This window comes from Orycteropus afer, unplaced genomic scaffold (genome assembly GCF_000298275.1).
Source record: "Orycteropus afer afer isolate SDZICR_OR568_19922 unplaced genomic scaffold, OryAfe1.0 scaffold00049, whole genome shotgun sequence".
Taxonomy (NCBI): Eukaryota; Metazoa; Chordata; class Mammalia; order Tubulidentata; family Orycteropodidae; genus Orycteropus; species Orycteropus afer.
The window spans coordinates 5,483,209-5,497,701 of NW_006921636.1; positions in this window are offsets into that span (position 1 = coordinate 5,483,209).

The following is a 14,493-nucleotide window of genomic DNA, read 5'->3' on the forward strand; positions in this document are numbered from 1 at the left end:
CCACAATGCAACAGCTCCCCTCCCACTTCTTCCCCATAGTTACCTCTTCCCAGTGTCCATCCCTCCATACTCTCCTGCCCCCTGAGCTATCTCCCTGTGCATAAGCAGCCCTTCCTTCTCCCATGATTGTTCACTCCAGGGCATGTGTGTACTTGAGGTAAATGTTTAACTCACATGCCTGTATTTTGTTTGGCTGGAAACCACAGGTGTGGGTTCAATTCTAGACCTGAAGGGCAACTAGGGGCCATAGTCTCAGTGGTTCCACCAGGCTCTATTGGACCAGCAAACCTGGTCCCAACCATCTTTTTCTTTTTTTTCCTCCAAATGATTTTGAGTTTTGTTCCACATTGTTCTCCCTCTCTATCCAGGATAAGAAACTAATCTTAATTGTTGCCTGTTGGAAGGAAATGACAGCTCTATGGCTTAGGGACAAAAATGGGAGAAAATGTTTTCACTGCACTTTGGGAAAATGTTTTTGAACCACGTGAATTAATGTTAACTATTCAAATAACTGAATAACTTTTAAAAAATAGAGAGAGAACATTGGAAGAAGGAAAGACTTGCTTTACTAGCTTTTTAAATATATTATAAAGCTGCAATAATCAAAGCAGTATGAAATAGTTCCAGAGAAGACAATAGATAACAACTGAAAATGAAGCAGCCCAAAGAAGGCCAAGAACATGCAAGCATTTAGTAAATGATAAAGGTGAAATTACAAATCAGTGGGAATGTAGAGTCTTTGTGTGTGTGTGTTTCCATTCTCTTAATGGGATCTTTTTAAATTTTTTTGTTGCTGTTATTGAGAATATACACAGCAGAATACACACCAATTCAACAATTTCTACACATACCATTCGGGTACAACCATTCTCATTCTCTTTTTATAAACTGTTCCTCCCCAACTAACATAAACTCACTTCCTTTTAAGTTTCCTGTCTAATCTTTTAAGTTGTGGTTGTCAATTTGATCCCATTTAGATAGATCTTAAAGAGCTCAATGCTCAAGGCTGACAGTCTTCACTAGTGAAACTAAGCTGTTGTTTGGTTTAAAGAAGACTTCAGGGAATATTTTTGATTTAAGGTTTAAAGCTGACACCAGGGCAATAGTTTCAGAGATTCATCCAGTCTCAATGACTCCAGAATGCCTGAGTACCATGAAAATTTAAAATTCTGTTCTACATTTCCATCCTTTTGATCAAAGGAAAAGTAGTGTCTTATTCAATAAATTGTGTTGGGACAATTAAGGGAGCATTTTATCATGGTCAAGTAACTGTCAAATGGATTGAATGTTTCAATCTAAAGAATATCATCAAAAAGTACTATAACTGTACTAGGCAAAAATACAGCTAAGTATTTTCAATTTAATATATAATTTGAAGGTGGGGAAAACTATTAAAGGTAAAATATTTTAATACATAAAATTAAAACTTCTAATACAAAAGCCCATAATACATAGTAGAAAGCAAATGACAAACTAGGAAAAAAAAAAAAAAGATAGCCTAAAGGTTGACAGAGCTCGGTGGCACTGTGGTTAAAGCATTGGGCTGCTAACCAAAAATGTGGCAGCTGGAACCCACCAGTCACTCCACAGGAAAAAGATGAGGCTGGCTGTTTCTGTAAAGAGTTACAGCGTTGGAAGCCCTATGGGGCAGTTCTAGTCTGTCCTCTAGGGTTGCTACGAGTCCGAATTGACTCCATAGCAGCGGGTTTGGTTTTGGTTTGACAATGTTTATGTATACAGCGCGTGCTTGGTAAAGTGGAGGGTCAGCGGAAAAGGGGAAGATGATGAGATGGATTGACGCAGTGGCAACTACGAGGGGCTCAAGCATAGCAAAGGCTGTGAGGACAGCCGGGAGCTGGCAGGGTTTCATTCCGTTGTACACACGGTTGCTAGGAGTCGGAGCTGAGTGGATGGCACCTAACCACAACATGGACTAAGACAAGAGTAATAGCCCAATTTTTTAAATATGCAAAGGACAATTTGCCAATGAAAGCAAATAAAGACACTAATAAAAGAAGAAATACAAATGGGCATTAAAAAACACTTTGAACTAATAAAGGTATTCAAAGTAAAATAACAATGAGATGCTCTTTTTTTCCTACTAAGTAAGTAGTGGTTAAAAATAATAAGTCTGGTATTTTCATGGGGAAAAAACACATATACCTCTGTTGTTATTTGGTGTGGAGTCAGACTTGATGCATAACAACCCCTCTATGGGTTTCCGAGGCAGTATCACTACAGAAGTAGATTGCCCAACCTTCCTTCCGAGGAGTGGCTGATGGGTACACATACCCCTAGTGAGCATATAAATTAGGATATTACACTATTTAAGCAAACAATTCCTCTCTTGGGATTTTATCCTGGGGAAGAACTGGACAAAATGGCACCAGCTAACAGTAGGGAATTAGTTTTTAAAATGATGGCTCATCTATACTATGAAATACGATGAAGCCATTAGATGCAAAGCTACATTGACAGAGAAAAGACATCCGCAACACTGTATAGTATCCTCTGAAAAGAGCAGGTTACAGAATAATTTATATGTGTAATACGATCTTGTTTTTGTTAAAATACATTTGTTTTGATGTGCATATATACAGACACACTAAATAGTGGTCTTCTCCAAATAGGTAAGTGTGGGGTAATTTTTTTTCTCTAAAATTTCTCCTAAAATTAATACGTTACTTCTGTGGATCCAATAAATATAAATGTTAGCCAACATTTATATATACAGGTCTGTATTTTCTTCCCCAAGGATGTATTTTCTCATGTCCCTGAAGCGGCGAGCAAACCTAAGGTCCAGAAATAAATACAAAATATCCTGCCTATCATTTCCACTTCTGTTGCCCATTGATGCAAACATTTAGAAATAAATTACTTCACCAAGAAAAATGTAAAACACATCTCTGAATGTGACCAGCCTGTGTATTTATTTCATTTTTTTTAAAGATCAGTGTCAAAAAAAAGAAGGAAAAACATAAAATCAATTAGCCTCAGAAAGAAAAAAAAGGAAAACAAGCCCAAGGCCAGTTTGCCAAGGAGGCACAGTGGTTCGATGCTCTGAGAACCCCTAATTGAGAGCAAGTCATTGGGCTGGAAATAAGCATCAATTTAGGGATAAATTATGTATGGCCACTGTTAAATATTTTATCCATCCTTAACCATTACTTGTCTTCAAATGGCTAGAAGAGGAAAGGACAAAATACCACAGCTGAAGCATCACCAGCCTTGTCATCTTTTCTACACTCTAGTGCAGCCACCACCAACAGTCAAACACAAACTCTTGCAAAGAGAAGAAAAACTAACCATAAATAAAATAAGACACCCACCGGGCACACGCAATAGCAGATTCACTATGTGATTAAGTCTGTCCAGGTGATCTCTCCTGACCCATTTTATTCATGTCTCAAAATCATGACCATTTTACTGTACTAAACATGCTGTTTTAAAAGCAAAGGCTGGTGAGTTTTTGGCGACCTCTAGGCAAAGGGGGTTTGTATTCCCCTGGTATCCACGCAGCGAGTGAGAAAGGACAGTGAGGATATTTGAGGCATTGTCAGGCGCTGATGTAGCCCATTCAGGCTTTCGACATTTGGCCGGCTTCCTGGACGCCGTTCCTGCTTTCCTGGCTCTTCTCCCCTTACCGTTTATTTCTTCCCTCGCTGTTGGCCCTGTCTGCACTGCTGTTGGACACACATGCCAGCCCCACTGGGCACAAGCCCTGTGAACAGGAGCCAAGGCACCCTGGGGGTGGAGGAAGGGCACTGAGGACAGCTCACCAGAGACACCCGTGGGTGTTGCAACTGGATTGCTAAGGTTTACTGTTGCCTTCCGTTGGGGACTGAAAACTCGTGACAGTCCGGGGCCATGTTTTGGGTGATATATTTGGAATCACTTTTCAAATGTAGCTTTAGGAAGCAGTGTGCCACATCTTTCTCCGGGGGAGCTGCTGGTGGGGTCCAACCCTCTGACCGTTCAGTTAGCAGCCGAGCGCTTAATCACTGCACCACCAGGGCTTTAAAATGACAGAGTGAGCGTGTGCAAAGAAGTTAAACTGCGCATTCAGGTAGAACAGATGCATGTGTGTCCGTGTGTGTGGATAAATGCATGTGATGTTAGTTACCGTGAGGTCAATTCCAACTCACGGCAACCAATGCGTGTAGAGGACACCTGCTCCCTGGGGTTTCAAGGCCGTGGCCTATTCTTAAGTCAAGAAGCAAGGCTTTCCCACAGTCTCCTGCTTCACAAGATAGGGATCGAACAAATGAAATCAACATTCTTTGAAGGTTGCCCCTGGGGACTGTTCCTTTTGGGAATGACAGATACGCAATTCTTCCTGATTCTGGGTGGTTTAGGGTGAGTCACCGGTCCCGGGAGACCTTGCTCGGCTGCTGCAGTCATCTCTGGTATCACCGAAGGCCCACATTCTAACGCCCGCTCCTCCAAGCTCTCCTTATCCATGCTCCTCAGGTATTTGCCAAGTTAATGATTTAGTCCCTGAGTCACTAAGAACACATTTTGCCTGAGTCAACGCGGGTACATACCCTACATAGTAGCCGGAGGCCCCAAGAATGCACGAGAAAACCTGATAGGCAGCTTAGTACCTACCAAGGGTTTAAGACGAGCCTGCACCGTGACAGAGGCAAGCCTGGGAACAAAGCTCTGATGTTACATAAGAACGGCACTGCGTTTAATTTGAGGGTGACCTGCCCAGGTCATAGTCAGGAACAATGACATGAAGGCTATTTCCTTATGATTTCAGGCATTGCCAAGAGACTGAATGGAAAAGAAATACATGCTGACACAATGCGCGGCCCTGCAGTGGGCCGTTCTGGCCTTTATTTTGGCAGATGACTGGGCACAAAGACCCAGGCTGACACCTTCTGAGGCTCATTTTCTGCACCCTTCTGATTAGTGTGGAGAGTTACCGTATTTAACCAAAACCCTAACTCTGAGAAGTCCCACTCTATTAGTTTAGAAGGATCTCTGGTGGCGCAACAGTTAAGCACTCAGCTGTTAACTGAGAGTGATGTATTGAACGCACCCAGCGGCTCTGCAGGAGAGAAGACCTGGAGGCCCACCCCCGTAGAGATTTCAGCCGAGGAAACCCTGTGGGGCAGCTGTACTCTGTCACAGAGGGCCGCTAAGAGTGGGGATCCACTCCACAGTATGGAACAACAGCATGCTGATTTAGAAAATGGGGTAACCAAGGGTTGCTCTTACCAAGTGAATTAACAGCACAGTGTAGGCACCAGTCCAAAACCAAACTCACCTCCCTCAAGTCAGTTTCGACTCATAGCGACCCTTCCTTGGGTTTCCAAGGCGGTATCTCAATGGAAGTAGATTGCCTAATCTTCCTTCTGAGGAGAGGCTGGTGGGTTTGAGTCGCCAGCCTTCAGGTTAGCAGTCTGATGCCTTAGGCACTACGCCACCAGAGTGAATTTTCATGCCCTTTCATTTTCAAGCCCTGGTGGTGCAGTGATTAAGCGCTCGGCTGCTAACTGAAAGGTCAGAAGGTTGAAACCCCAGGAGAAAGATGTGGCACACTGCTTCCTAAAAGTTACCTGTTGCCATCAGTTGATTCCAGAATTACAGAAGCACGCTGCTACATCTTTCTCCCGTGGAGTTGCAGCCTTACTCAAGCATTGCGTGAAGATTTGCAGCCTCAGAAACCCCATGGGGCAGTTCTACTCTGTTCTGTATGGTTGCTATGAGTCGGAACAGACCTGACGGCAATGAGTTTGGTTTTGATGTTTTTCATAAATTTTAGAAATGATACCCACTGCCAGTAAGTCAATTCTGACCATAGTGACCACTGGGTTTCCAAGCCTGTAAATCTTTAGAGAAGTAGATTGCCTCATCTTCCTTCCATGGAGCAGCTGATGGGTTTGAACCACTGACCTTCTAGTTAGCAGCTAAATACCTTACCCACTACGCCACCAGAATTCCTTAGAAGAAATTATAAGTCATGCTTATTAAGCCAGTTGTGCAAAGAGTGAAGGAGAGCTATATAAATGTGAGCTGGAGTCCAGAACTTCTCAAACTTTAATGTGTATATGAACCACCTGGAGAGATCTTGTTAAAATGCAGATTGCTGGGCTCCACCAGCAGGGGCTGAGTCAGGAGAACTGGAGTGGGGCCCAGCATCAGCATTTCTGACAAGCACTAAGGTGATACAGATGTTGCTGGTGGGGTCCACACTACAGCGGTACACTGACCTGGAAGACAGGCATCTATTGTCCACTGCGTCAGGCAAACCATAAGTCCCCTTGGGCCTCAGCCATCTCCCTGAGAAAAGGACAGAGCAGCTAACAGTTACCTAGTGCTTATTAAGCCTCAGACACTGTCCTGAATATTAACTCATTTATATTAACTCAGATATTAATAATCTTCAAATACTGTATTTCCAGTAGGGAAAACTCTTGTATTTTTTTCCCTGTAATCTTTTTTTTTTAATCATTATTTTTGCAGTGTCCCTCCCTTCCTTCCTTGTCATCTGATGTGTTGTCCATTATGTGCATTATTCTTCTGATGATCCATTACCTCATACATATGAACTCACTGAATCCCTCCTTTTGAGGGAATTGCCTGACCATGTAGGGAACAAGACCACTGATAACTTACCGTCTCAGCGTTCTCAACCCGGGAGGCAAACTGGTAGCCTGTAGGACCACTGGGGCTATTGGGTCTGTTTCATCTGTTGTTTCAAAGAGTTAGGATGTTTCCTGTGAAATTCTGTATTTCTGGAATCTTCTGAAAAGTTAGAAGAGCTGGCAACATTGGGCCCACACATAACCAAGAGGCAACCATGGAGTATGGTGGCCCCTGCTACCAGAATGAATGCGTGCATGCATGCGTGCATGTGTTATGTGTAAGACATCTCCTGTATACCAGCTCCATCCACCCTGCCCAATTCTGGTTGCACGGGCATTTGAGTTTGCAACTCCTGCTCTAAGACCTAGGATTCTCTGATTTCTATATTTTGCAAGTTATGAAATTTGAACTTCCTGCCATTTTAGATTGAAGTTTCTATTGGGTTTATATATTCTCTACATATTAATTTTAGTAGAATCAAAATAATCAATAATACTGAAAGCACAAGTTCTAATGTTGTCATCTTTATGAGGTTTAAACTTTCTTCAAATTCATCACACTGCCACTAGACTCTGAAGTCAACTTCCGCCTTTACCATTTCCTTTGATGGAGTATGCCTGTCCACACTTATCTTTTACATAGCACTTTGTAGTTTTAACTCCCTCCTCCATAAAAAATTGATACCCATGTACTTCCCAAACAGAGCTGCAACTGATACTCAAGTTCATGTCCCTCTGACCCTTATTAGTTCTTGTGGTAACAGCACCCTGATTCTTTCTTTTTTTTTGGGGGGGGGGACTATCCCTTCTCCACTTGGTCCACATTTGGGCATGTGACTTAGGCCAGGACAATTAAGAGCTGCAGGGATTGGTTCAGGAATGGGCACATGACCTAGGCAGGGCCAATAAGAATTGGCTCTAGGGTTTGGCTGTAATCAGTAGGGAAGAGGGCCCTTTCTTGGTGGGTTCTTAATGTGAGAATATGAGATGGAGCTGCTAGAGGCCATCTTTGCCACCACCACAAGGGAATGTGCCTGAGGGAAAGTGAGACAAGAAATGGAGAGAAATTTTAACCTGTGCTGCAAAACACAGTAGCCTCTAGCCACACTTAGCTATTTAAATTAAGAACTCAGTCAAGTAACAGCCAAGTGGGGCTGGTGGAGATGGTTTTGGACAGTGCGAATACAGAATGATTCCATCACTGCAAAAAGTTCTCTTGGACAGCACTGTTGGTATCTGTGCCTGACATCCCAGCCCTGAGATTTTCAGTTACGTGAGCCAACAAATTCCCTTTCATCTAAGCCAACAGGAGTTGGGCTTGTCCACAGCCCAAGACAACAAAGGCAGGACCCTGTGATTAGCAACCTCAAGACTATGAACCCACCCACTGACCAGCCCCCAGTCACAGAGCTAACATCATCGGGGTTGTTTCTCTTTTCTTTGGTTCAGTGTCAGAGAAAACTACCACTGGGGCCAGACATCTAGGTAAGCAAGTGGTGCTCAAGAATACTTGGTCCATTTTACCATTTTGTATGGTTTCTTCAATTGGAAAACAATCAAAGGTTGGAACATTTGGATGCAGAAACGAGATGTTTACTTTTATCAGCAAAAGAATAATTAAAATGAACAACACATAAGAATACTAGTTTTTCCCCATTAGAAATAACAGTATTTGAATGTCAACTTGGGTGGGCCATGATTCTCAGTGGCTTGGTAGTTTTATAATGATAAAACTTGGCCGTTAGGTAATGATGTCATCATCCTCCATTTTGGCATAACACCGATTTTCACATAACTACCTAGTAAAATCTTACTGAAGATAATTAAAAAATGGTTGTAGTAGTATATTGACAGAGAACTTCCAGAAATGCAAGCTGGATTCAGAAGAGGATGTGGAGTGAGGGATATCATAGCTGATGTCAGATGGATCTTGGCTGAAAGCAAAGAATACCAGAAAGATGTTTACTTGTGTTTTATTTTGTTATGCAAAGGGACTTGATTGTGTGGATCTGCGGTGTAGTAAATTACCTAGTATGCCTTTTCTGCCATGAGTCTTTGTAAACTCTGTGGTGGAATCTGCTGTGAGTGAGTGAGGAGCTCCTGGCTGTAAAAGTTATCCACCTGGGGTATTTCTGTTGGGCGTGGCACAAAGCAATGTTCTGGGAGGGTCACTCTCTCTCAGGTGCTTAGTATTCTGATGTTATGATTGGCTAGTTGGGCCACGCTGCCAGGCTCAAAAGGAGGCCTCCTAGAGGCAGAACTCTCTCTGACCTCTGGCTGAGGAAGATGTGTTGCTGAGAAAGAGACACCGAGAGACACGCATTGCTGGGAGAGAGACTGAGAGAGACTGTTGGGTGAGAGACAGCAGGCTGGGAGAGAGACTGAACGTTGTTCCTGAACTTGAATTGTAGCCTGGTTCTTCCCTAATAAACCCCAGTCTGTGAGTTCTGTGTGGTCACTGCAGTGAATTATCGACCCGGCAGATAGGCTTTGGGTGCTGTGGGAGGAACGAATGGTTGGTGTAAGGGCTGGAGGGAGGCGGCTTGTCTGGTCTCACAGGAATAGGCCTTGGGCTTTTGATGGTGATCCTGTCTTCCTCTTGTAGGGTTAGAGGAGGTCGGAAGATATGGCCTCCTTGCACTTTTAGTAGGATCATAACAAATTGTGGTTAACGTTGAGAAGAATGGGAATTTCAGAACACTTAATTGTTATTCATGAGGAACCTGTACATAGACCAGGAGGCTGTCGTTCAAACAGAACAAAAGGATACTACATGGTTTAAAATCAGGAAGGGAGTACATCAGGGTTGTATCCTTTCACCATACTTATTCAATCTTTATGCTGAGCAAATAATCTGAGAAGCTGGACTATATGAAGAATGTGGCATCATGATTGGAGGAAGACTCATTAACAACTTGTGATACGCAAATGACACAATTTTGCTTGCTGAAAGTGAGGATGACTTGGAGCACTTACTGATGAAGATTAAAGACTATAGTCTGCAGTGTGGCTTACACTTCAATATAAAGAAAACAAAAATCCTCACAACTGGACCAATAAGCAACATCATGATGAATGGAGAAAAGACTGAAGTTGTCAAAGACTTCATATTACTTTATTTTACAATCAATGCCAATGGAAGCAGCAGTCAAGGCATCAAACGACGGATTGCATTGGGCAAATCTGTTGCAAAAGACCTCTTTCAAGTGCCGAAGAGCAAAGATACCTCCTTAAAGACTAAGGTGCGCCTCACCCAAACCATGGTATTTTCAATTGCCTCATATGCATGTGAGAGCTGGACAATGAAAAAGGAAGACTGAAGAAGAGTCAATGCTTTTGAGTTGCATGTTGGCAAAGAATGGTGAAAGTACCATGACTGCTAAAATAACTAACAAATCTGTCCTGGAGGAAGTGTAGCCAGAATGCTCCTTGGAAGTGAGAATGGCCAGACTTTGTCTCACCTACTTTGATCATGCTGTCAGAAGGGACCATTCTCTGGAGAAGGATGTCATGCTTGGGAAAATGGAGGGTCAATGAAAGAGGAGAAGGCCCTCAATAAGAAGAATTGACACAGTGGCTGCAGCGATGGGCTCAGGTATGGTAGGGATCATGAGGCTGGCACAGGACTGGGCAGTGTTTCGTTCTGCTGCACATAAAGTTGCTTTGAGTCGGAGATGACTCGATGGCACATAACAACGACAACCTGGTCTTTGACCTAACTATCAGTAAGGAATGGGTCTGCACAAATACACACACACATATCATATATACACATATCTTTGTACTGGGCCACAAAGTTAAATGCATTTCTAACTGGGGTTTTCAATTTTAAAAACTGTCTAAAAGCCATTGCACTACAGTATCTTGAATAGGGAGACCCACATTCCACTTTACCCAAGACGGCTCCAGTTTATGCCTATATTCTGTCAAGGTTAATAAGAAGCTTGTTTGTTCTCCAAAGTATCCCAATTTGGCTAAAAATTATAGTCACCTTTCTTCATAAGCCACTTCAATTCCCTTTTTACAGCAAAGTACAGCACAGATAAGTATGCCTGATGACCAATAAACCATTTCTTTTTAAATGAAGAGAATGAATTTGTGTTATTTGCATGATCAAAAATTACTTTAAAAAAGTTATCTCAGTTACTAATATTGTAATAACTTTGCTACTCATTCCCTGGAATTATAAGGTTATTAGGTTTTCCATCACATGGAGAACACTGCTTTTGGAAATAAACACCATTGCCAAAGGTAACTTTAAAAAAAATATGGGAAAACCTGAATACAACTTGTCAATACAATGAATGCAATTTTAATTTGTAAAATACACAGCAAATGTTGTAAAATAACTAAAAGGCTAATAAACACATTCGCTTACTTGATTTTAGGGAGGAATACTCCCGAGGTCTTCTTGTTTCTCAGTTGTTAAATCAAGCAGACTAATTTCCTTTATGTTTACCTTTTAGTAGCCAGCCAGCCAGCCACACAGTGCCAGCTGATGGCATTTATACTCCTGGGAGCAGTGCAGACTCAGTTTTGGTTTCCAAATTCTCTTTTTTGACAGCACTTACTACCACATAGATGATCTTACAATAGCCAGGAGGCACAACTATTTTTTGTTTCACTTTCCAGGTAACAGACCCCATCACCAAATGATTTGTTGTTGCAATATAACCATGTCAAGGCTTTCCATTTTTTTCAATGCAAGGTTTTCCCAAACTTCTGTTTAGGAGGGTTCGGCTGCCAAGTCACTGACAGCCATACTAAAGTTAAGCCTCTACCACCCAGCATCAAACCTTTCATTGATCTAAAAGACGGGAGAGTCAAAGCAAACCAGTGGTTTTATCAGTTGCTGCTAAACAATTCAAGTACTTAAATGGATACAACCAAACAGTAAGGCTCATTTTTCCTTAAAGTCAAATTTATCAAGTTCTTCCCAGAACCGGGAATTTGGGAGCAGCAGGGATTTCAGGTCAAACAGCATTGGCAGCCTATGTGGAGGGGTGTGTTTTAGTTCCACACTATTACGTCACGGAGGGCCCCGGACATGAGTGTCCAGCCGAATCTGTACCGATAAGTGATAGGAAGAACTCCATACACATAATGTTCAGCTTCTACTCGGAGGATTTTAAATGTTTCTGAATTGAGGGGTGGGGGATGGGGATCAAGATTACCTTCCAAACTGGCTGATAGAAGAGTTGGTACAGACATCAGCTAAGCCAGTGGCAGGTTACTGCTTTAGGATTAGAAACGGCTCAGGAAGAGGGTTTCTTTTTTCTCAGGCTTTTTCAATTTTTCAGTAGAAACTGAAGGATGGTAATATGCACAACTCAGTGAAACTGACTTTGAGAACATTAACCTGCACGTTACTAACTACTTTTGTCTTGTTTTAAATAATCTTTAGCAATGTTCAAGAAAACTTTGGGTGGCTATCCTACACAATCTTTCCCTGCTATCAGGATTAATTCTCAATGCTGCTTTCCAATTTACGGCTGTTATCTACGTTCACACATAGATGGGTAAATTTACATATACTTTGGTGTTTATCTTTTAACAACTGAAAGTTCAGGAAGCAAGGACCTTTTTTTAACTTAGTGATTTTTCTCCCTACCCACTTTATATATGGGTGCTTGGTAAGTGCTTGGTGATCTTTCACATATTTTAAAACAAGAAAGTAGGCTTTATGCAAGTCTATCTTTATTTGTAAAAAATAATATACAACTAAAAGCTAATCTGATTATTTAAAATCAAAGTCCATTTAGTGATAATGTACATTTTGTAATAAAATTGTAGTAAAATACTGACATTTGATAGTTTAAACAAAGTATATCATTCATGTAAAAATCATGTTATAGCATGTAAAATTTAATTAGAAAATTCATAGTTCACAAAAGTACACATATTTTGTTGCCAGCTCATGAAAACATTGTCATAAATTTACTTAAGATAAGAACAAAATTCACAGTCAGGCTTGACATTTAGTACTATAAAATTTTATGCTGAATCCACTGATACTTTCAGTTAGTAAGGTGCACTTGAAATAATCAATTCAGACTACCAGTGAATTGACATTTTATCATATAACCAAGACCTTTTGGTTTTACAGTATGTCTAATGATCAATTATATCACTGATAATCTCAACGACAGAGATCTAGTTGAAAAACCGCTGACATGTATTCTCAGGATAATGAAAATAAAAAGCACTAGCAGCTCCAATTTACATTTCACAGACAGACACGGAAGATAAAATTTGTATTTTACAGTTAAAATTTGTACAAAAAGTCAAGCCCTAAAGTATTTTTCTCCCAAGAGAAAACTCTTGATGTTAAAACTTTGTTTAAAAAAAAAAAAAAAGAGAGAGGTAGTGTGTGAAAGTATTTGTACTTAAATGTTGAACCCCTGCACCGCTTACATTATAAATGAAATTTAACCTTCTAAACACTAACATTATTTTGCCATTCTAGAGTCAAACTTCTAAGACTCAGAACGTTAAAGCTGGAATGCCATTAAAAAACAGTGGTATATAAACAGAAGAATTTCAGTGAATTTAACAGAAACTACAGTCTATTATATAATGTGTGGCTGTTAATAGTTTAGTCATAATATTTGTAGCGGTAATATGAACAAAATACATTTACGTATTTTGAGTCAAGTAATCTTCATTTAATCAAGACTTTATTTCTTCTCATATTTTTACCATAGAGAAAATATCCTTCAAAACGGAGTCAGTTGATTCTTCATTGTTTTAATAGCACACAATCGTTATAAAGGTATTCATACTAGCCCTACCATAAGATTAATTAATAAATAACTCTGGGAGGAATGTCCATAAGCCACAGGGAACTTATGTACACCGTAATATTCTTAATTTCTATGTACAAGCATACCATAGCGTTTGTGCATATTGTACAATGATACATACCAAGAAATCTGGCAAAGAACAAAGGTTAGCAGCTTCATTCTTAACTTGTTCTAAGTGGATGCACTAGAAAGTAATAAATAGCCTCATAAAATTAACAGTGATAAACTCTACCTGTTGAAGGTGGATACATCATTCCTTATAAAGTGTAGGCAGTGTTCCTAGAAATCTCATTAAAGAAAATGCAAATTTTTTGATAGAAAGTGCACGAGTTTGCTGTGTGTAAAAATTTCTTAATTTGGGTGCAACTCAAACTATCTGAATACATTGAAAGTACAGAAGCCTACCAACAAAACACACACAAAAGGAATGCTTTCCAATGGAACTGGGAATGAGGACAACAGGTTAAAAGAGGGCGTCTCCCCTATAACCGGTCAGTGGAACTGCTTTTTAAAATACAAATTATACCTATGTGGAATCAGTCTGCAAATAAGTAAGCTAAGATGAACAGTCACAGAATTTAATAATTTAGGACCACAGCCTCTATGTTTTTAACATGAGATGTAATTCCTAAAAACAGCCAAATAGTTTGATTTCTCAGAAATTAGGAAAAAATCCATTTCAGAAAATAATGTTACAATTAGCAACACAGGAACATTAAAAAATCAAAATAAAATGCTGGGAACATAGGAGCTGGGTCCCCAAGGTACCAAAAGACACAGAATCAGATTTCTTCACATTAAATTTAAAACAAACAAACAAAGAAACAAACAAGTTACAGAAAAAACCACCTGGGCTCTGCACAGCAGCTTAAGTATGCAACCACAGCCAACGGAAAGGACCCAGTCTTCCCTCCCCTACCCCTCTGAGAATGTGCTCTGGGATCCAGCTTTCCAGACAAAATAGGAAAAGCACGTCATTTCATTAGCAAAGGCCCCGTTTTCTCTGGACTTACATTCATCTCTCATCCACCAAAGCTGACATTAACAATTACCAAATAATAACATCTTCAGCTTACAATATTATTTTTCTCATGCCT